Source organism: Mycteria americana, chromosome 2 (genome assembly GCF_035582795.1).
Source record: "Mycteria americana isolate JAX WOST 10 ecotype Jacksonville Zoo and Gardens chromosome 2, USCA_MyAme_1.0, whole genome shotgun sequence".
NCBI classification, from domain to species: domain Eukaryota; kingdom Metazoa; phylum Chordata; class Aves; order Ciconiiformes; family Ciconiidae; genus Mycteria; species Mycteria americana.
The window spans coordinates 34,114,472-34,138,541 of record NC_134366.1 but is presented as its reverse complement, the minus strand read 5'-3'; the positions used below and the strand labels follow the sequence as shown (position 1 = coordinate 34,138,541).

Genomic DNA, 24,070 nt, shown 5'->3' with positions numbered 1-24,070 from the left:
ATCAGCCTCTCTGGGTTGCCCTAATGGCTAAACAAGCACTTAACTGCTGCTAGCTGCGATCCCAACTTCCATGCTCCCTGCCATTTCTGCTCCTGGCTGGGAAAGAGATGACTATACCACAGTCTTCCACAGTGCACGTCTTCAGTAGATCTGAACCTTGAACAGGGCTTTCACAAGCTCTCCTTGTAATCTTATCTGTTTCTCCCAATACAAATAGCCCATCAAGAGGTGAAAATTTCACGTGCAAAGCTGATATCCTGACCTTGTTATAGTCAATGGCAAAACTCCTCAAAGGTAAGTAAAATCCTCGACCTTTTCAATCAAGGTCCTAACACTGTTAATATCAGTGTTCTCCTCAGCAAATTGTTTAGAAGATGCCCATTCCTATCACCTTCTTTTGAAATCTGCATTTTCTTCATAATCTGATCAGTATCAATGACATGCATTAGCACAAGGAAAAAGAATGGCTGATAAGCTCCTAAAAGAAGTCTCATCACATTAATAGGCTGGTATTGCTCCAGTCATACATATCTCACTGAAATGCAGTAAAAACCTAGGGTTACGCATCCATTAATCACATTAATCCTCTATCTTTTTCACTTGTTTCTGATGAAAGCTTCTTGACCAAGAAAAAGCACTTATTAACACCATTTTCCAATCAAAGGGAAGCTTTGAACTCTTTTGTTCCAAACAATTAAAAGATAACAATATTCAATAATATTTTCATATCAGGACTCTAACTTATTTCTTTCGAGGAGGAAGAAAGAAAAAAAAAAAAGAGTATAGCCAGATGGAGTGGGAGACAAGGTGTATGTGACGGCATACAATAAATATAGATATTTCACATTCTTCCAAGAGACTTTGTGTAAGAAACCTGGATTTATTGAGAGCAGTTGAATATTCTCTTTCATGCTTACTTCATTCACAGATCTTCGTAAGAGACTAATATGTTTGAAATAGGAGAACTAGTACCTCTGAATGGTTTTAATCAGCTTTTCTTTGTTACATTATGTTGAACTGTGCTCCGTGTTCAGTGCAAATAGTCCACCTTTAAGCAAGGAACGTACACATGCAAGAGGAATGGATTGTTAGGGTGCTACTACAGAGAGTATCCATAAATTAAACCTAGATATATCATTTATAAATTAAAATACCTTTCACTGACTCGTATCTTGGTTTGGATTCCCTTTGTCAACTATTCACTCTTGTCAGCTCTGTGGTCCTGATTGCCACAGGATTGCATCTTGACCATGTCTTCACTCTGTTGCTGTTGATGAGATTGAACTTCAGCTCCCCACTGCTCCCTACCTACTCTGATTTTTATGGAAGGAAAACTGAGTACATAGAGGCCAAAAAGGATCCTGTGGCAACCTCCAGCTAGATCCCTGCTGTGGATGATGGAGGTCAGCAGGGCAGACCTAACCCACATTAGAAGACTCTTTATGATCTGTTTTAGCTATTGAATATTATTTTCCATTTCAACTCCCTGATGTCTCAATTTATAATATGTTTTCAGAGAACATATAAACTATTTATATCCCAAATAAAACAGTTTCAACTCCAATATGAAGTATCAAAATTCCATTTACTTAATAGTATGGCTTATTAATCAATGTTGGTTATATTGCCTATGAAAAGAGGAAACATAAAAGATTACATTGGCAACTGTATCCATCGTATATTGTCAGCATATTCCTCTAATTTTAAGCTACATATGAACAACTGAATTGCTATCTACCTATGAATCACGTAAAATGCCAATAATTTATACATTTTACACACTAAACAGTTACCATGTGCATGCTGCTTATTTTCCATTTGGAATTTAATGCTTCAGGTTTTTTTCTTTGAAATCTTACATTCACGCCTGCAGTTCACCCACCTCTTGTCAAAGCAAGGTTTCAGTTCAATAGTTAGGCACCCTGGAGACTTAATGATAACTGTCAAAAACTTGAATAATTAGAGTTTTGTATAATTAAAAGCCTAGACATACAGAGTATCTGTGTCATGTCATTTTCTTCATATGCTCCTATAAAGGAGATATTCTAATGCATATAAAGTGTTTTAAAATAAAATTCCAATGTCACATTACTTCCCTACTCCAAAATAACATGATTCAAGAACTTTTCTGATAAGAACTATCTAATAAACTGTGTTTCTATGTAAGCTCCAATAACAAATTCTTAAAAGCACATAACAACTTGTATTTATTTTATGGTCTCAAGACAGTACAGTTTTGCTCAATGCCTTATTCATGGATTTTCAGAATCTTGTGCTATTTACTATTTGGTAGATTTACCAATACAAAGTTTGAGGGTTCCCCTTTACTCAAGCACTAGACCTCATCTGGAATACTGCATCTAGTTTTGGTGCTCCCAATGACTGAAAGATGCCTCCTTCTGAGTCCATCAATACAGTCAGAGGGGCTGGAGTACTTGCCCTATGAGAAGAAGCTGAGAGAGCTGAGCTTGTTCAGCCTGGATATAAGATGGCTTTAGCAGGGACCTAACATCAGCCTGCCAGTGCCTATGAGGAGGTTACCAAGAAGATGGAGCCAGGCTCTTCACAGACATACATGGCACAAGAACAAGAGACAATAGTAATGAATTGAAACTGGGAGGTTATGACTCAACATAAAGAAAAATTGCTATGAGGATAACTAAGTATTGGGTCTGATTGTCCAGAGAAGTTGTGGAACCTCTTTCCTTGGAGGTTTTCCAGACAGAATTGGACAAATCCCTAAGCAACATGGTCTGAATTCTATGTTGACTCTGCTTTGACCAAGAGGTTGCACTACAGACCTCCGAAGGTCCCTTCCAACTCAAATGCTTCTGTGATTCAGTGTAATCATGAGCATTACAAAAAGTAACAGGAAATGAAGCTTCCAGTTTGACCTGAATACATCCTAGGACACATCAGTCAAGCTTTTTAAAAAATTGCCTGCCTTGGACAAGGCGCTAATGAGATTTCTATGGGCACCAACTACCATTCTGGTCACATTTGCTGAAGAAATACAAGTTCAGATTGAAAATGATACAGAGAAGGGCACAAAGATATCTGGAGGAATAGAGATATTCTTACATGAAAATAACCAGAAGGGTAAACTCAGGCTGACTAAATGAAGGCTCAGAGGCTGTATGATTTCCATTTGACCAAAAAGTAAAACCAGGAAAGTTATCAGATAATTTGTACTTGAACAGGTATAAATTTACCTTGTACCAAACTATTAGCACACTTACCTAGACTTCTCATTACAAGTCTGTAAGCATCTTTACATCCCTTCTTGATTTACTTGCAGAGTTTATAGCTGATGACATGTATCAGCTCCAACAATAAAAGTTGCTTTTGGGGGGGGAAAAAAGCAGGGGTGGGGAGATAAAAAAACACAGAAAAAGGGAAAGGGAACTGGAAAAGCAAGAGGAGACAATAGAAAGGGGAAAGGCAAAACTCCCTCCAGTGGTTAGTCAAGAAGAGAACTGACAGGATCTCCCCAATAAGCATCCTCTCTCAGGCGTCCTCTCCAGTGCATCAGGTGGTCCACCATACTACTTTTCTCATAGAAACTATATAGATTTCCTCATGATCTGTTCAAATTCCCTATTGCCTGTCTCCACTTATGATACTATTAGCACTGATTGGAGTAGACTTTGATCAGAGGCTGGTGTTGCAAGCTAACCGGCTGCTAAGCTTTGCGTATATTATTGGGTAATGCTTATCGGATACTCGTCCTTCTCCTAATGCAAACTAAAAGCTGCAAAAAATGGTGCAAGAAAAGGATGGTGAAAAAGCGTGACTGTTACACCAGTGCCAATCACTTCCCACGGGAAACCTGACATAGCAGTAGTACCGGGGTGCACAGGCGCAAGGCCATGAGAACAACAGTAGAAGACCAACAGCATGAGGACAGCAAGGGAAACACTGCCCCAGCAGCTTTGGTGAAAGGTTGCAGAGCTGCAAGGGAAAGGCAGAGTACAGAGCTGCAAATGGAAGACCCTTGGCATTGCAAAAGGTTGAGGCACCAAAGGCACTGTGCAGCACACTACCTTCTTTATGAATAAGTTCAGGCTCAAGTCTTCTCATATCTTGCATGCATACAAGACTGACTCATCCTTCAGGGCTGCGAATTTCTCTAGTGGGCCGGGTACCACCTTTTCAAGACACTTATTAGACAAGGCCTTCTATTCTCTTCCAGGTTAAAACAGCACAGCAACAGAAGCTGGACTCAGCGAACATGATGGTAGAGACTCACATGCGCTCAGCCTGAGCCAGATACAGGACTCAAGCCTGAACAAAGCCCCAGGAGTGATAGTCATCCATTCTAGAGAAAGAGCACTCTGTATTTTGAACAGAAATGAACTTAAAACAAAAACTGAGAGTCAAAGAGCAGAAACTTAATTAAGAGATACAGAATCCAGCATCTCCTACTCCATGACTGAAGAATTAGGGACAAATAAAAGACATACTGTAAGTAGTAATCTTCTTACAGGCACTTTTGAGCTACCTTTGCTGAAGACTATTTCATTTCCTTAAACAAAAATACTTTACATTTATGCAATAGCTTTAAAACCAAAATATCCTGATAGTTATTAGGCATTATAAAGAAACTTCGACAATGTATCATGATTTGTGAGTGATAAATGTTAACATTTATATTGAAAAACACCCTTAACAAGAAATTACTGGAATATAAGAACAAGTATTTGCTTCCTACTACCTTCCCAGCTCATAATCTACATAATACATTGAATTAACACTAAAGACAAGTAAACATCTGATCTTGAAGGCTGTGTAACGAAAGTTTTCAATCACTTTTCCCCCCTAAAAGAATTTCTAAATTGCACAATTTCACCTTGCCAATCTTGATTGTGTAAGAATATATGAACAGTAAAACCTAATCAAACCAAAGATCTGTTTAGCCCAATATCCCCAGATGCCCAACAGCAGATGAGTAAGGAAACATGAGGAAGCACAATGCAACCATGTAATAGTACCTCCTTGGAATACTCCGAAGTCTCCAGAATATTTGCAGGTTGGAGACATTCTGATCCAGAACCATCATCTCTCTGCTTTCCAGCCTTTGATACATTTTTCTTCTAGGAATTTGTCTAAATCACTTTTGAACACGCTAACTTTTTGCATTGACAAACTTCTTTGGCAAAAAGTTACATAACTATATATTGTATAAAAATGGAGAAGCATGGAGAAGTATGGGTATGTCTTCACAGGAAAGTCAGATCATACCCTGTAGCTGAAAGGATTTTAAGATGGCCTCAAAGTACTGAAACATTATTTTTGAACAGTAGTTAAGCACTGTTTCACTGTAATTTTTAAGCTGCTTGAAGATGAAGCTATGGATTAGCATGTACAAATAAAACTCATAATCTTATAAAAGTTGTAATAATAAAGTCAACACTAGTGCAGTCTTACCAGGCATGCGCTGACATTCACAATATAATGCATTCATTCCAAGTAAGCTACCTCAAAAAAGGGATAAATTCTTTGGTCATATATGATCATCCTAATCTAAAACCTCAAAACCAAAAGGAGCAAATGAAAGGTGATTTCATCAAGTAATGTTAGCTCTAAAATGCCTTACGCACATATCAGTTTCAGTAAACAATCTAACCTTAAGTGATTCAGCAATGCAACTTTCTCTGAAAAAAATGCTTACTTCTCTGAAAATCATTACTGAAACCTTGAAGCATGACAAATATCTTTTATCATGGAATAGTCCAATGTTCTGTCTTTACATGACAGTCATCTTTAATTTAACTCATCAAATGTATTATGTACCTTCCCACTTAAATGCAGCAACAGAAAGAACATTGTCTTATACACGCTTGAAGAGACTGGAGAACTCCGATACTCATTCTTTTAACTTGAATTTCTACGGAAAGTTAATTTCACGTAAACAGTACACATATAGGACATAGCATATAATCCTCAGCAAATCTGGCCCAAACCTTTTCTGTAAAACGGACAAAACCCTCACTCCTCAGATATACTAAGCTCTCTCAGCTACATGATTCAGCTATGACTACACTGTAAACCAGAAGTACTTTCTATTGCAGTTGTATACACATACCCTAAGTAGCTTTAAATTAGCTAGTCTAATACTGATCAATATAAAACGACAGTAGTACATGTAGTCCAGTAAATATATGCTAAATTTACCATTTTGGAGATGACTAGACTACATTCCAACTTTTTTGTCATTTTTCATTGGTTACAGTTGTTCATACACAAGACGATTTGATTATTTTCAAAACTACGTTTGTTTCTCCTACTAAGCATTAGTTGAAAACTAAGAAACTACCTATTCCAACTACATGTAGTCACCCTCAGCGTTCATGGTAATTCATACTGGGATTCATATCATTTTCATGATGGGTAAGCATTAATTTGATCACTATTTTCAGTATGCAAATTTCATTTTTAACAGCAACTTCTATGGGACTACCTCAGGTAGTGATATGAACCACTGAAAATTATTTTCCACTTTAAATGCTTTTTAGAAAGTACATAGTTTTTATAACTGAATCTCTTTTTAATGTTATCTTCTATCAAGAAATTAGGAAATATATATGCCATTCAATCACAATATTATCTTTTTTTCCCAGAAAAATTCTAATAGGAACAACTGCACCAAATGAAGCACGTACTGGGACTTTCAGTAGTGAAGACACTATTCCACTTTTTTTTTTAAACTGCTCTGGGCACAGGAAGATGGTGGAAAACAGAAGATACACAACAGCTTACAAACTACTATTCCCGTTTCATCCTGTAGACTGCTCTTCATTTGTGGAAAAGCAGGTTAATAGAAAACCAAACACTACTGTTTTCAAAACTGGCATTTTAATGTCACGTTGAAAATATTTGGGTGTATTACACATTCACATAGACTTTGATACCAAAATACAAAGGAATCTGACACCGAGAACAGTGTTTTGGGTAGGCTTAACTATGGTGCTGCATCTGCATCAACTTGGTCACCAAGAAGTATAATGGCGTGTTTTTCTCTTTTTTGGAATTCTGAACTGACAGTGACATTTTCATATATGAGAGAGCTATTTCAATATTTATATGAAGAAGCTGGCACCAGTGGTAGGTAAATATGACTGACTGCAGCTTTTCCCTGGGGCCATGACATGTTTTTTCCCAATGTTTTAGATCACATCTCTGCCATCGTAATGAGAAAGAGGTGTTAAAACAGTGTATTTGCAACATTGACAGTGGAAAGTTATATATAGTTGAGACCTATCTATTTTATACAATTAACAATGCAACTTAAGTGTATGAAGGGATGGAAATGCCTTCCAAGACTGCTCCGATATTATGACAGAGAACAAGCCTGCGTTTCTCTCTGAACAAAGTAGGCGTTCTAGGTACAAAACATATGTGGGCTAAGGCCACTGATACAGGAATGCATGGACATGAGAGAAAATTTAGAAACATTAAATAAAAAGAAAATTTTAAATATCTTCAATAGATCTAGGGAAGCTGTTGGGGAGCGGGGGGGGGGGGGGGAAGTGAGAGAGGGGAGATAGGAAAGGGAGAGGGCATTTGAAAACCTTAATGTGAAATACCTTCCTTTTTTGTTCATGAGTTCTCAGCAGAGCTTACAGGCCTTTGTGAGCTTGCAAATTAAATCCTGAATAACTGTCACAAAACTATTCTTCTGTCACAGAAAACAAAATGTCAAGGAACTAAAGCTGACAACGTTGAAAGACAAATATGTTTAAAATTCCTCGGTTTCTGTGTCGGTGCTTGTTCTGTGCTGTTTGTGACAGAGATTCTGAACAGCTTTTGCATCAGAAAAGAACATTCATGCATTTTCATATGTCAAAAGGTCTCCGCAATTTGCTTCACTACTTCTTTCTCAATGTTCAGCTTGTTTTAAAGATCTCTCCCCTCTTAAATTCTCACGTAGTTTAACAGTGTTTTTAGACCTCTTCGGAGCACTTAAAAATACAAACTGCCGTGGGCTCAGTGTAAATCTTTCAAAGATTAATACGCATTTTGTGTATTACCAGTAATACCTGCATTTTTTGTATAACAGTGACAAGCACGAATGATTACTGATTGCTATTATATTCCATTTCGGATCAAAATTCAGACATTTTACGTGAGTCAAAACAACTGTACCCTTACTGGAAACTACCTGTCCGATGCCCAAGCATTGCCAACCTGTAAGTTGCCTTGCCAGGATGCCTACACCGCCTTGCCACCGAAAATACAATCACACAAAACTCTGGCCCCGCACCGGGATGGGATGCGTCCGTACCTGCCCTCCGGCCACCGCCTGCTCCAGGCAGCTCCCGCACCGGCCCGGCGGCGGTGCCCGAGGGGAGCTCCCCGCCGCCCGCCCCCGTCCCCGCTCCCACCTGTTCGGCCCCCAACGGGGCAGCTGCCCCCGACGCCCTCCCCCAGCTCCCCACCACCCAGCCGACCGTGGGGAGCTCGCACCGTCCTCTCCGCCCGCTGAGGCTCCAGCAACCGGCCCCTGCCAGCCCCCGAGCTGCCCTGGGTGCCCCCGGCACCCCACGACACGGCCACGGCCCCACAGGAGGAGGGGGGTCGCAAAGGGACCCCCTTCCCGGACCACGTAAAGCACGCATCGCCAGGCAGGGCAGACGCACAGAAAACTCCTCTTCCACTCGCGCTCCCGCGAAAACAAAACTTGCCGGGGGGCGGCCGCCCCCCACCCACCGCCACCTTGCCCGCCCTGACACGGCCCAACTTCCCGAAACCTTCCCAAAGGTCCCAAAAAATCCGCCCCGGCAAGTCAAGGACAACGGCCGGGCGGCGGGACCGGCCGGCCCCCACGGCCCCGCGCTCGCTGCCGGCCGCGGCCGGGCGGAGCGGAGCGGAGCAGAGCGGCAGCCGGCCGGTGCCACTCACCTTCCCGCGCCTCCGCCTTATCTCTTCGCTCGCGGGCTGCAACTTCCAGTCCTTCCCCCAACTGCCATCTTCCACCGGAGCGGCGGGAGAAGGAGCGGAGCGGGGAGGAAAAGTTGCGGCGGCGGCGGCTGCCGCGGGGATTAGGTGGCCATAGCGCCGGCGGGCGGCAGAGCCGGCGGCGGGGCGAGCCTGTGCCGTGCGCGGCGGGCGGGCGGGGCGGGACGGGGCGGCGGCGGCAGCTGGCGAGGGGCTGCGCGCTGCGATCGCCGCCCGTGGCGACGCGAAGAGGATTTACTAAAAATAGCCGCTCGGCTACGGGGGGGGCGGCGGGGGGAGGCCGCCGGGCCGCGCCGCGCTCCCCGCCGCGGCCGCTGGGGGCCGAGCGGGCCGAGCCGCGGTGGGCACAGCGCCGAGGGGCGCCTCGCCCGGGCAGAGGGGCAGGGAGGCTCCCCGGGGCGTTTCGGGCACGAAACCCAAGGGCCTGCGGCTTCCCGCGCCCGGCTGCCCGCGGCGGGCGGGATCAGGCAGCGCTGCGGCCGCAGCGGCGGCCGGAGGGCGCGGCCCGCTGAGTGGGGCGGCGGTGCCCGGACCCCCGCCTGAGCTCTGCCTCCCCCCTCCGCCTCGGGGCTCTGCGGGTGCTGGCAGCCGCGGGAGCGCGCCCGTGCGCGGCGGCCACTGGCGGCCGGAAGGGCTTCGCCGCGGGCCTGGGAAGGCAGGGCCCGCATGCCGCCCCCGCCGCGCCGGGCTGGGCCTAGGCCCCGCGGGGCTTTCACCGCCGCCCCGCGGGGACTGGCTGGAGGCCGGTTGCGGAGGAGCCGCTCGGTTATTTCGCGCCCCTTGCCTCCCTTTCCACCGGTGACCTCTCTCAGCCCTCAGGGGAGGGGATGCACCTGCCTCCCACCCGGCTCCCCTCTCAGCGAAGGGAGAGGTGTGCTGGGCCCGACCGTGCGGCCCCCGGGGAGAGGCCAGCGAGGCCCGGCGGGGTGGAGTGAGGACGCGCATCGGGGACGGCACCGCCGCTGCTTCCAGCGGGGCTCTGGCATTCGCCACAGGGAGAAAGTGTGCAAGCTGCTGTCTGGTCCTCGCGTGGTAGGTGTTTCTGCTCCCTTGGGCTGTCACATCCTGAGATGATTGCACATTTCTCTAGTGCTGCTTTCCCCTCGTGGTCTTTTTATCAGTCTTGATATTTCTTAGTATCTTCAACTAGAGGATGCCCATCTTTCTGAACCCACATGAGGTCTCTTTGGTAATGATTAACAGTCTCCAGAATTCCCTTTTCATAATACTGTTTTATACGGCATATGAAGCACTTTAGCCTATGGAATCTATCTTAACCACATTTATTTCTAATCTAAATTTATGGATAGATTTTTTCACTACTTGGGAGAGAAGGGAGTGCCTCCTTTTATTTCTCCCCTTCCAGGTAAAGGTTAGCCTCAAAGCAGTTCAGTTCTTGGAAATCTAAACAATAAAAAAAATAGTTAGGCTTTGGAAGGCTTTGGAATTTGCATTTGTATTTATATGTATTCCACTCATTACTGTAGAAGTTTCGCACTATGTTCTACTCTTTTTTTTTTTAATTTTTTTTTAAGATTGATTGTACTTATTCTTTCCACTGTATTGTTTTCAGATGTTAGCTTTTCTGAAACGAATGTTTAAAATTGTTGTTTCCAAGACTGGTCAAGAACTAGTTAAGACTAAAAGGTAAAGCTGGTGGCTAAAGAAGGAGGTTTGGACTTTGGGCCTGAATGTCATTGATTGCTCAAGGGATACAACGGATTAAAACTCAGCTGTGGTAAGCAGTGTTTTTTGTGACCCTCAAAATAAATCTCACATCTCAAAATTAGAAATAAAACTGTGTCTGCGTGTGTTTCAACTTGGAGAGGAATCTCATTAGTTTGTTTTGGTTTGTGTTTAGTTTGGGAATCGGTTTCAGTGGTGTTGCTAGATGTTAAATCACGGAGTGCCATGTGACAGATCTAGGTCCAAACTGGCTAATGAAATCACACAGCGCTGTTTCTCTGACAGATCGATACGCTTCAAACTGGTACATACTTCTGTTTCATCATGTACTCTTGTCCTCTGTCTACTCAAAGGAAGCATTGGCATTATAATTATATTCTAAAAGACTAGTTACTGTTGTAATGCTATGTTGGGAACTCCTGAATTTATACTGGAAAATAACAGGCATCTCTGAGACCCCTCCATGTTTTGGTTGCTGCTGTGTTTGCACTACTCACTTCGACTCCACGCTAATAAATACAATGAAGTGGTGCATGGTGGTAATATTCAGGCAGCCTTTATCTTGCTTTTGCTAGATCTACTATTGCTATTCCATTACTACATTATCTCCTCCTAATCCTACTGACCAAAAAATGATTTATAGACTTGACTGATTTGCTGGAGTGAATATGTGTAGCTCTTCTTTCAAATGTAGCGTTCCCCATTTTATCACTGTCTTTCTGAGTTATTACAAACATTTACTGAAAGTCATGGGGGTGAGAAAAGAACGTGGTATGCCTGCATTATAATTTACAAGTTTAATTTATAAAACCTGAGATGAGGTGCTGAAATCCTTAAGACATTTTTATCCCTAAAAAGAGACTTGCATCATCCTTGCAGCTTCATCTCTGCCACATTGTGAACTGGTGTATGCTGACCATTAGGGCTATGATACCCTTCACATACACTCTAATTTACAGTAACTGGATTTTTGAATGGAAAAAGCTTGCGTATTTATCACACAGAAGATCAGTACGGTGATTTTTGGGAGGGCCACAAAAGGTTTTGGAAACCACACTGGAACAAAAAAACTGTCTTCCCCATGGTTCCTCACTTAAGGTATTGCCTAGTTGAAGGCACTAAGAGAAAAAACATAAACGTTTTTTCTTTTTTTTCCCCCCAGTCGAATAGAAACACTGAAAATATTGAAAACATTGAAAAAACTAATACATACAAAACTCCGTAGCATTCAGTAAACCATTTTTCACATTGACACGCATTTTAGTATCATTAATACTGTGGAAAAATAGCTTTCGGAAGCTCTATGCGTTCACTGGAAACTACCTTGGGTATTAAAAAGGCACTGAGGTATAACAGCTCGTGAAGCAGTACTTAAGACTCACCAAGCAGTGAGCAATTCCCTCACTGTGATACCAAAAGGAAACATGTAGGATGTTCTGTACTGTGTGTGTGACCATTAAAGTAAAGATGATATTCAGCTGTGTCCTGTTCCAATCCAGTTCACAAAAAGTGAAACCCATCAAGATTAACAGAAAAATTCCTTAATATTTAACAAGACCAAACTGTACTTCCAGCATACACATGCTTGTTAACTTATGGATCTGACTAAGATGGAAATAACGCTTGTCCGTGAAAACCATTGAGGAATGAACAAAAGCTAAGTCTTCCCCATTAGGTGATGTTCTGTGCCAGCTCTTTGCTGAAACGATCAGTCCTTTTGGATGTATTTCTGTTCCTTGACTGCCAGACAGCAGATCCTTTTCATTATCTCTGGCAGTCAAGAGGCTTCAATTATTCTCAGGTGTAATCTTGCAACACACCTATGCTTCCAGTCACGCCCAGAGCAGTCTGACAAGATGTACTTTACAGACATGATTCTTAAATTCAGCTTGAAGTTCAAGGAGGCAGCCACCTACTTGCTGAGTAAGATGAATGAACACCCCAAAACTTAGCTGGTGTAAGTTCCTGTCCAGTTTTCAATGGAACTCATGGCTCTGCTTTTTATCTTCGAAGTTCAAGTCCTGCTGTACTCCTCTGTAGAAATCAATACCAGCTGCCTCTCATCTGTCACTTTATGGGGCTAGATCCTTCCAATGCTTCAGATCAATTTTTTTTTAAATGGAATTAATAGACTGGTACCTAGCATGTTGAATGGATCATCCATGCACCATGTACCTAAAAACATGGCCCTTCTAACCAGTGTTGTGCAATTCTCTATGTATGCTTTATATATGTATTAATGCTTACAAGAGTATCTGCTGTTGCAATTATTTGTATTTTACTAAGAATGTTTGCATTAAGTCCTCTAAAATTTTAAGATTTGTCTTTAAGAAAAACATGAAAATTTGGTGGGGGGAAGGGGTGTAACTTCTTTGTGATGTCTGTTTGACTGAGAATTAGTCGTCTTTTGGGTAAGACTGCTAGCCTTTTAGTAAGTATCTTGCTCAGTGGCTCATAAACATTAAAATTTTACATGTTTCAGATTGGGTGTAATTGTTGATTTTGTTTACAGAAAGTGTTTGCTTTTTTCCCGAAAAAAGATCAGCGGTTTAGCTGATCAGACCGTTTTATGCAATTTGTAAATAACCACTTAACTGCTACAGAAGTAGGCAATCTAAATCAATCAACACAGATGCCAACATTTTAAAGATAATAGGGATTTTTGTTCTAACATTAAAAAAAAAAAATGGTTTTATATATCGTTAAATGCCTTATGAAAATACATTTCCCGCACACTGGAGATAATTTAATGTGTGATTAGCTCTTTCAGTACCTGGGCTTTCAGGAATGTGTACACATACCTACATTCGATAGGACTATTCAGGTGGTTAAAATTAAACATGTTATTACCCCTTTTTTTTAGTGCCAGTGGTTAGCCAATATTGGGAAACTTGTGGGCTATTTCTCAGAAACATGATAGAGTCAAGTGTTTTTTGATCCCGACCTATTTGTATGCAGCGAATATAAACAAATCTTGTTTCCTTGAACACAGTAAGTTGTGGAATGAGTGACCGGACTGGGCTGCTTGCTCGTAATGCCAGGCCTGCACACAACTGTCCTGCAGCAGCACTGTGCCCCCAAAGCGGTTCTTTTACTCACACAAAGCGAAGGTTTTTAAGTGCCACCTGATGCTGTGGTGAACTGTGCAGAACTTGCAATCATTCGTATAAAAAGGGGATCTAAGACCACGGCTTGGATGTCTGTTGAAAGATTTCCCATTAGCTTTGGACTAACTGGAGCTGGAGCTGAGCCCTGTCCTTGCTTTCCTATACTGGCTTCAATCTTGATCCTGAATCGTCTTCTGTCCTTATCCTAAACACCTCTGACTGTTGCAGCCTTGCCTGCTTTTTGTCCGGATCCTTTTTTCCCATTTTTTCTGCTGCTGAGGTGCCAAATTTTCTAAACTTGCGTTAAAGACATTGGCATGTCCCATTATACTGGTGCACATGACCCCTCAGGTGTCCTAACCCTGCTCTGATCTCTGACCTTGTCCTTTGCTCGTTCTGAACCAGGCGTCTTTGCTGAAGTCATCTGACGATAGACTCCAGCGATTGTCTTATCCGGAGTCTTGTTCAGGCCGAGCAGTAAGTTCTGCCACTCTATGCCCTGTTTATATATTCCCGGTGTTTTCTTGCTGTCTCCTTGATTTTCTGATGTCCTTGTTTCTTCCTGGTATACGAAGTACAGTTCCACCGAAGGACTGCATTTGTATTCACACCTCATTGTACAAACCTCAGCTTACAGGACTGAGCACCTTTTTCAGCCTTGTCATGCTGATCCACACGTTGGAAGATAGTTTCTATTCTTTGCCATTACTAAGTTAGCAGGCATTAAAGTATTCCTTCACTTACCCTAAATAGAAAATGGATTTTATCCAAACAAGGATAGATCATACTGTATCAAGAACTGCCCACAGATCATGAATATATCTAGCTTACAAAATTCCAGATGCATTAGTCTTTGTAAAAATGCTTAATAATTACAGAAATAAAAGGCCTGGCCTTTGCACTCGGTGTGTCTTATTTGTTGCTCATAATCACTATTAGAAGGTAAAGAATGTTATAGGTAAATTTCTTTAGTTCCTAACTGAACTACCCTTTTAAAAATAAGCTATGTTTAAGGTGAGAAAAGGAACTGTCTGAAAAACACCCCGTCATTAAACCTGACTAGATCGTGCTTGTTCGGGTGGACGATTGCATCCGGTTTTGTCATGTGCTTATTACAATTAGCTGCATTAGCAGATAATACGTGATTCTGAATGAAGGAGTGAGCCTGAAATTACACAAATCTTTCTCACTAGAATGATTCATCAGGTAGGATTTGTTTCAGCTTTCTGCTTTATCTTTTTTTTTAATTATCCCACACTCTGTAGTGATGACAGAGTTGTGATGGAGAACAGGCAGACGTTACTGCTGGGAGCCTCTTGTCAATAAGCTTGATGCAGGCAGCTTGGGCCTGATGATGATTCATTGATGATCAAGTGCAACCAACAGCTCCATGTGAGTATCTGAGCAAGTCATTTTCTGGGTGAGGGGGGCAAAACAATTTGGTGACATTATTATTCCTTCCTGTGGTTTCTTACTTCTTGTTCTGAAATGTGACTATTTGGTAGTTTTTCTTGCCTGAGATTCCATAGCTTAGTACCAGGGCAGTATGAGCCATGGTGTCCGTGGAAAGAGAGCTTTTGCTGCACAGTTCTCATCCATGGGGAAAGGTTATCATTGACTTGGTCTTGGCTTTTCCGACTGAGGTAGATGAGCTCTGCTGTCGATGTTTCTGTTGTCTTGGTGGACTTAAAGATAGATTCCATTGTCATGGCAGCTCCACTGTTAAACAGGTAATTACACAGACATAGATTAGTTTTGTACTAACATTCGATATTAATGTTAAAATATGTATTTCTTATTGTTGATTGACTTCCGTGACTATGGAAGACTATTGGTGAAATAAAAATTGACATATAACTCCTAGGCAGGTGGCGATGGAAGAGAGGGCCTTAGTCCCCCTTGTCTTTTATGAACTTTTGCAAGTGCTGTATGCACTCCCTGCTCACAGGTACTACTGTCAGGCTGCGTAGCTCCTCTTTCAATTTAAGGTAGGGCTGCAGGCACCCTGCTATTATCAGTTTCTACTTGGCAATAACCTTGTCAGCTCCCTTTTGGTATTTGCATATTATCAACCAAATAACACTAGTTTCTGAAAATGACCAGTTCCATTTACATTTCATAATCTGTTGAAAGGAAAAACGTTTGTGACTGAGTGAGAGAAGGAAGGAGCTGTCAACCCTGTTTTGTGATTACTGCCCACAAATGTTCTCACATTTTGCTTTAAAAAAGTGTTCCGACAAAAATATTAGCACTAATAGTACAGTATGCATATGTTCTCAGAGTATAAATAGTGCAACTTCATCTCATGAGATAGCTCAGGGCTCTATCCAACGACTTTAATGAGGCTTGGGGTTGCTCAGCACCTCGCAGCAGGCGCTCAGCACGCAGGAGGAAGGCGACATGCTGAACTTGCACTCACGTGAGGTACGAAGCACCAGCAGGACTTGTCCAAGCCAATGGGAGCCACGGAGCCTCGGTGCCTGTAGCATCAAGCCTTTCCTTCTCCAATGAATGTCAAAAAGCGTTTCTTTCTCTATCACACTGTATCGGCATCCTCCAACAGACACATCCTACAAACAGCAATCTGTATTGGCATCCTGCTTGCACACAAGAAATGAAACTCATTTGCCCTAACTTAGGTGACTGCATTACCCTTGGCTCCCTGTTCAGGCAATAGAGAGAAATATCTCCAGAGAACAACTCTTCATTCAAATGTAGGTGCTGAAAATCAGGTGGGATGGATCCCGTCTGAGGTGTCCGCTGTCTTTTATTCGCTCTTTACAAGGTTTCTTTTTATTACATGAAGTCTTAGAGGGGCATTTTTATCAGTCAAGTTGACAGAAGAAAGCCCATCTCATTTACAGACCACCAGAGATACCTGTCTACTCTTAACACAAATTCTGGATTTGTAAAGTTAATATTCATTTACAAATGCATATGCCATCAAGGCGATGTATTGTGTTCAAGATTATCAAATGGATACTCTTTGTAAAATTGCAGTGTTTTGCAATTTTAACACTACAGGATGAAGTGGACACTGACAATACTAATGCACTCGATTTAGAGACATTGATAGGCTCCTGACAAATCTGAGAGTGGCCAAAATTATTTCAGGGGCAAGTCAGAAATGGGAATTAACAAGGGGTGTCTTTTACATACAAAAAATCCCAGTAGTAATTAGCCTGTTTTAAATATTCCACTCTAATTTTTTGTGTCCTCTATTGTGTTTCATTCTTTTCTTTTTGATTGTTTGCCACAATTATTATCTCAGCTAAAGAAATTCAGGAAATGTTTCTGACAAGAGGCCCACGTTTAACTTTTATCAGCCTACCATTTCTTTTGCACGTAACTGAATAACTTTGTAGAGGTCACACATACTCGCTGTACTCCATGAATGCCCAGTTTCTGAAAGCTTTCGCACAATGTATTATACCCTGAAGAGAAAAATGTACTTGCTTACTGAATAGCACCTATTCTGTAGGAGTAAAATATTCCAGGTTTTGGAGGTTTATGTATTTTTTTGTGCTAATGATTATTAAAGAATTATATATGATATATATGCACACATATATATGATGTATCTCATATATATGATCTCTATCATATAGGTATATCCTATATATGTATATATCATATTTATACATAAGTATAATGTAAATGTATTTGTAATATGTAAGCATGCACATACAGATATATTCCAGGTTACAGCTGAGAGCTGGAGAGAAAGTCTCTCTCTCTCCCCACCCCCGCCCCCGCACAAAGTGAGAAATTTTATCTCAACTTCCTGCAGTCTTTTTCCTGGAAAAAAGGAATTCAGGAGTATAACAAAATTCACCTGTACATAACCTTTGAAACACCTCCTATTCCACCAGGTCACAGTACTAGAATTACATAAGAAGAAAAATAGACGAAGCCTATTCTTTCTGTTATTTCTGTCTTTGTATGTAAGACAGAGGAACTGTGATCTCTGCCCTAAATCTTTTCTGCATACAATATAGCTACTAGAGAATATTCAGGTCTCTTAACGAGTAAGACTTATAAAATAGCAGTAGCATTATTTGTTACAGAATTCATTTAACACACACATTTATTTGTGTAAGCCTGTTCAAATGAAACAAGTGTTATGTCTTTTTTTTCTTGAGGAATACAGCCATGCAACTTAAGTAATCACTGTAGCTAAAACTCCAGAAAATCTTAAACTCACCTGTAAAGTTTCATATTAAGCAAGGATTTATTGATTGGCAAGTTTCTATTTATTTACTGCTATTTGTAAAAACCCAATACATACATTTTTCTGTGTGAGTGTTCAGCCTATATTTCACATAAACTGTCAAAGCTATAGCTAAATATAACAATTTCTCAGTGGCATATATATATAAGAGAAAATCAAAGTACTCCAGTCCTCAGTTTTTCCCTCCACACCTTTTCAAGTAAGTTTGGATTTGTACAGTTTCTTGACTAGGATACAAGGAAGGACAGTTGTCCATTCTCTAGCAAGCCACATTTTGGCCAGTTGCCAAAGCCTTACAAAGGTATTTGCACATTTGTTTTATAGTTGTTTTATTTTTATGTTCTGATAGTATGATACCATTAAAATTTTAGAGTACAGACAGTTCTTGGCATAATAAAAGAATCTGTGAAGAAACTACTTCATGATGATGACTCAAACCCATTTTGTCTTCAAAGGTGGTGGTGTGGATTGCTGTAGTGGTCAGTGATGACCGAACACTTGGTAATCTTGAATTAAAAGTTTTTTTCAGTATTGTATCTTATAAAAATTGTCATGCTCTTACACTTCTGTGTCTGTGCCTGTACCCGTGGCTGATGTCTGGCAGGCTCTAGTACAAAGCTAAATATTGTCAGCACTGCTGAAACAGAATGATGAAGCATTGTTCCTTGTTGGATGATAAAGAATGCAAAATCCTTATTATCAGTCCATGGAAAAATCATTTCCTTTAGAACCCCATCAGAACCCAAGTGCCAATAAAATTGTCTGAATGGGGATTGTTTTGGTCCATGCACTGGGATTCTGAAAGCAGAAAAGTACTTTTTTTAGATAAACTGAGGACTAGTATCAAGCTTAGCATCTCAGTGCTTCTTCACATTATTGACTGGTGGCTACCTCTGATTATTAATGAAAAAGTGATCAATAATAATCCCTGGAAAAATATCCAGAATATGTCAGGTCTGCTTGTAACTCCTCAAACAACGACTGAACAGAACAGTTCACACATGGTTATCTTTGGCAATCATTAGGTCCAATGAATTTGCTTTTTTCCTGTTGTTCTGACTAAAACCAAATTTCCCAAATATATTTCTCTGGTGTTTTCTCTATTGCTCTCTATCTTCTCACTGAGATCACCTAGCGTCATGTTAAGTTTAAGTTGTCAACCTCTCCCAATACAGTGCTCAGATAAGGAAGGGCTGTTACGTTTTTACCCAGATCCTGAAGAAAACTAACAAGCAACTCTTCAGGATTTGATTGCATACTGGGCATGAATATCTTACAACCATCCTGTGGATTTTTGGGCCAGTGCTTTGGCCAGTGATGCAGAAGCAGATTATCAGCAATTGCAGGTAGTTTCTAATGGTAGGCTGGGAAGCTGAAATACAAAGCAACCTCCAAATCACAGCTGTGGGCAGCTGGAAGGTGAAGAGTTACGCACTCATTTCTTCAATATGGAGTGCCAGTCTTGTGGTTTACACCAAGTCCTTTCAAATACAGGTACACAGAATTAAGCACCCAAATCTGCAGTTACATGTTTTTCTGTCTGACTTCAATGAAATACAGCGACTTCAGATCAGATCGTTTTTGCTCTGGTTTCACAATGCAATTCACGTAGAGCTTGCCAGAGAGCAGATGCGATTGCTGAGGATGTGATTCCTCATGCTGCTGGTTCTTCACCTTTCAGATTTCTTTACCTAATGGAGGGCACCTTCCAGATATACGGGCCAGTCTCCCTGGGGCTGGGACGGCAGGGAGTCCCCGGGGGGGTGGCAGGGCAGGGCTGTGGCAGCACTGCATCCTACCGCCTCGCTGGGGCAAGGACTGACAGCCCCAGTGGGCGCTGAAATGGGGTTCTGGTCAGGCTGGGGTGAGCCCCAGGGGAGGGCAGGCAGGGCCAGTAAGGCTTGGTAGTGCCCCCAGCACCCTGAAAATATAACAGGGCTTCTAGATATCTATCTGTGTCTTCCCTTACTTTAGCAGTAACTTCAAGGAACTTGTACCCACATGGGTTAAATTTCTCCTCATTCAAGAATACCGTTTTGATCCAGATGGCCTCTGTCACCACCCTGACACTAAGAGCAGAAATAGTGACAGAATGGCACGATAGCCTTTCCCCTCCCCAGCATCAAAGGCAGTGCCACTATCTAGGACATGTAGGTCTCTAATGTAAGAATTTGGAGGTCAGGATTTTGAGGTATAGTTTAGAAATACCTATATCCTTGGGCATTGAAAGATCTGTTTGCCCTGAAGGAAAGCCACTTTTGAAAGGAGCCTTGAAGTGCTTCCATGTAAACCTGGATGTTTTGCTGTTGCATTTTAATTTTTCTCAAGTTTGGTCAATAGTTCCATTACAAATATTATCTGAGAATATGTTGCTTATTTTATTCTTACGAGGGATATCTTTCCTTTTTTCCCTGTAATTAGAAATATGTGAATACAAATAGGAGAACAAGTCTGACAAAACCTCAAACAATTATAATCCTAAAGATTAGTTTTCTGACACTAAAAAGGGCTGGAATTGTTGGTGCTTCTAATTTTCTGATAGGCTCCATCACAATCAGACTTATTGCCTAAAGCTGTAAAATTAGATTATGTACTCCCATAACAAACCAATAATGTGAAGATTACTTCTGAAGTAGCTAATGCTTTCTTTATTTTGAATGCATACATGCACATATGACAGTTCCTTAAAGTTAAAAATACTCAAAAATACTTCTCAAATAGACAAACATTTTGTAATACTTTATTACCAACGAGGTTTCATTGGTTAAATGATTGAGAAGGAGAGACACTGACAGGTAGAATTTATTCACACATAGTATATCAACCTCTAAAGTCAAGAAGAGACATGAAAACTCAGCTCGGTAAGGAAATGAACAAATAAAAAAATTGTCCATATATTACATTTTAGTAGTTTATGGGCAAATTAATTATGTATACCTGAGATATCCTGTAATCTTTTACGCCTTAAGATTTTTTTCATGCAAGTGAATAGAAGATGCCTGGGAATATATGGCCCTATTCATGAAGAGCTCCAAGATGCAAGATGCCGGTCCCTGTTCTCAAAACAGTATTTGAATAGAGTATAAATGAACCAAATAAGTCTGTTGTTTTCCCAAATGAGGCAATAAATGCTGATGTCTTGGAGCATAGAAACAGTACATTTATTTTCACATTTGTGAAATAGCAAGCATTTATTTGGATGCATGCCATTAGGGCTAAGTGAATGGTCTGTAACCAGACAGAAACAGGAGAGCTACCCATTCAGAATTCAAGGGCTTAAGCTGTATTACTCAAGATAGAATTTCACAAAGATTTCTAAATATTTTGTGATCTTCAGGAACGAATACAAGTTCATCTATCTGCTAGTTACATAACACTGTCACTCTTACGAAAATAGAAAGTACAAAAACTTCAGCTCTGCAAAAGGTATAGCTGCCCACAGTGTTCCAGTTTATGGGTTCAGTCCTCCAATGCAATGAGCACTTTGGTCCCAGTCCAGCAAACTACTCAAGCATCTGCTTAACAGTATGCACGTGAATAACTCTGTTATGCTCAACTGCTACTACAGCTAAATAGAAGAGTCATAAGGTCCTGATATCATAGATGACATCTTCTTTACTATTTCTCTGAAATGGTAGCATTACACTTACCTAATTCACTGGGGTTTTATATACCACCATTCATAAAAGTTAGTCTACAATGTGCCACATTCAAGTGTGAGAGGACTACAAAATGGGTAAAGAGATTTTTTTTTCTCTTACCAGTTTCTTCCAGGAGGAGCTGCTTCCAGGAGCTTGAAGGGATTATTAGAATTTGGAGCAGGTGCTAAAGGAGCTATAGCTCCTCTCCCCACTAGCTGGATATAATGCAATGTATGCTGGATCACCTTACTGGGAGATGCTGCCTCTCCCTTTCCCACCTCTTTATTGACCTTTGCAGAAAGGGTGAATGCAAAGCTTGTCACTATCTGTGCTGGTTAGCAGATTGAGGCTGTTGCAGTCAAAAAGGCTTATGCTGCACTCATCAAATGCAATACTGAGGCTGCTCCAGCATGCTCACCCTCAGAGCTGCCAAAAAAGTTCTGTCTGACCCAGCCAGGACTCTTGCCCATGGTAGTATGTTTCCTCTTCTCTCTCTTCTCCCCATGCCATTTGACCCCTTAACATCAGAAACAGTTTGAAATACATGTCAGGTTTGGCTTTTAATGACACCCGAGTAGTTTATCATCACATGAATTGTGCTTTGTGGTGCACGTTATTATTACTAATACTTCATCAACATTTTGCACATCTCACATGATGAATGTGGGCTAGCGCATTATCCCATTCTCTGTGTGCATCATGAAGCTGCTCCCTTCAATCAGCATTGTTGCAGTCTGTTATTTGCTTTCTTGCTATCTATCCATCCCTGCATAATATGACACATTTCCTACTCTAATCTCAGTATGAAAACACCAAGAGCTTTAAAAATTTCATACATCTCCAGAGCACCGTAGGTTACTTTTTACCTAAAACAACGTTCAGATGGCTGTCACAAAGAAAGTTAAAGTGAAATGTCAAAAGCTGTAAGGATAAAAAGCTGCACATGGTAGATACAAGATTCAGTGCACGGTAACTCCCTCTTAATAAACAAGCAAAGATCTATTGGAAGGAAAATTTCCCTGCATTTGAAATTTAACTGCCAACCATCCACATCCTACACATAACTGTCAGAAAGGATGTCTAAATCTGTCCTCATTTATAACATGTGTTGTGACAAGATTTGACAGTCTCTGAAAGAGCTATAATTGCCACCTAAACATCCAGCATTTTGTCAACTGCGATCATGTTTAGGGAAAGCACTTATTTCACTTAAAAAAACCTAGCATTTTTTCTTTCTTCTGAATGAGATGACAGATTTTTTTTTTTTTTGTCTTTTCTCATTAGGGGTTGCAAGTCAGATTTAAGGATTTTTTTTGTTCCTTTTGTCTTTCCAGTATTTTTCCAGTGACAGAAGTTGGAACTTTTCAGATTAAAAGAAGAATGATTAACTTGAGGAAACCAATAGCAATTTAACAGAAATACCGTAAGGACGTCTACCAAAATACTGACACCACTAGAAGTTTCTGAATGTCGAGCTGGTTTTGATAGGCACTCTGCTGAATATCACAACAGGAACCAAGGTGAAAAAGGGGGAAGAGTATCCTGGTATTGGCCATTTTGTTACTCCGAATAAATGTTATGTAGTTTTAGTCCAGTGCGTACAGTCGTGGTAATGCAACCATAAACGTTGCTGCAGGATGGAGATGGGAGCTGTTGGTGGTGTGCTCCCACCCCATGACGGCAGCTGTTGGTGCAAGAGCAGAAAGAACATTTTGGATGAGGGAAATGAGACCTGTCTCTTGGGCATTAACAGTCTCTGTAGTTGGGACTGCAACTAATGCATAACCGATTAACTCCCTTGATGGTTCAGAAGTACAAAAGCTCTTACCAGGCCTAAGAGTTTATGTCTTAACTGCTTTCTTGAAGTACTGAGCACTAAAAGTCACCGCTACTAGAGCAAACGCTCCCCAGCAGTATTGCTTTAATTCACTCTGGCAACGTTCATGGTTCTTCTGTGTTTATTTACCGAAAACAATCCGGCAATCAAGTTTTATTCACAGGAACGTTCACAAAATTAAACAACAATCTGCGCTTTGGAGAGCGTTGGTACTAGAACTGGTACTTTTTCATACATGATGGATGCAACAGGGACATAGAACCAGGACTGCATGCAAAGACCAGGTGTCCCCAGATCCAGATCTACTCATGCTTGCCTGGCCTGCCCTCGCCAGGTGCACTGTTGGTGAGAAGTATTTGCCACCTGGCATGTCTGTACTGTGCTGCCATGGGGCTTTTGAGGAAGAACATGGTAAACTCTTCCTCTGTTGTATAGAGGAGTCACTAAATGTGCTAAACATTTCCTCCTGAGTGGAGTTTGACTTGGAAATGGACTGGGAAGCCAAAAGAAAAAGATTTGCTGTACAAGTGAGAGTGCAAGTTTGCATTAAGTAACTTTCTCCACCTGTTCAGTCCAATTGCAAGACTCCTATACACTATATTCTTTATTT

At 41.4% G+C, this 24,070-nt stretch overlaps 1 protein-coding gene across 12 annotated transcripts in view; it reads right to left on the bottom strand.

Moving 5' to 3' along the window:
• The window catches only part of HDAC9 (histone deacetylase 9), a 496,147-nt gene extending 486,957 nt beyond the window's left edge, over positions 1–9,190 (bottom strand). For 3 of the 12 annotated variants that reach the window (XM_075492934.1, XM_075492941.1, XM_075492944.1), the window contains exon 1: positions 8,902–9,186. The gene's annotated coding sequence lies outside the window, so the exon portion shown is untranslated. Of the gene's footprint in view, positions 1–8,901 lie in introns of all 12 variants that reach the window. The other 9 variants (XM_075492937.1, XM_075492938.1, XM_075492945.1 and 6 more) reach the window with 7 other exon arrangements.
• Between the last annotated feature and the right edge of the window lie 14,880 nt (positions 9,191–24,070).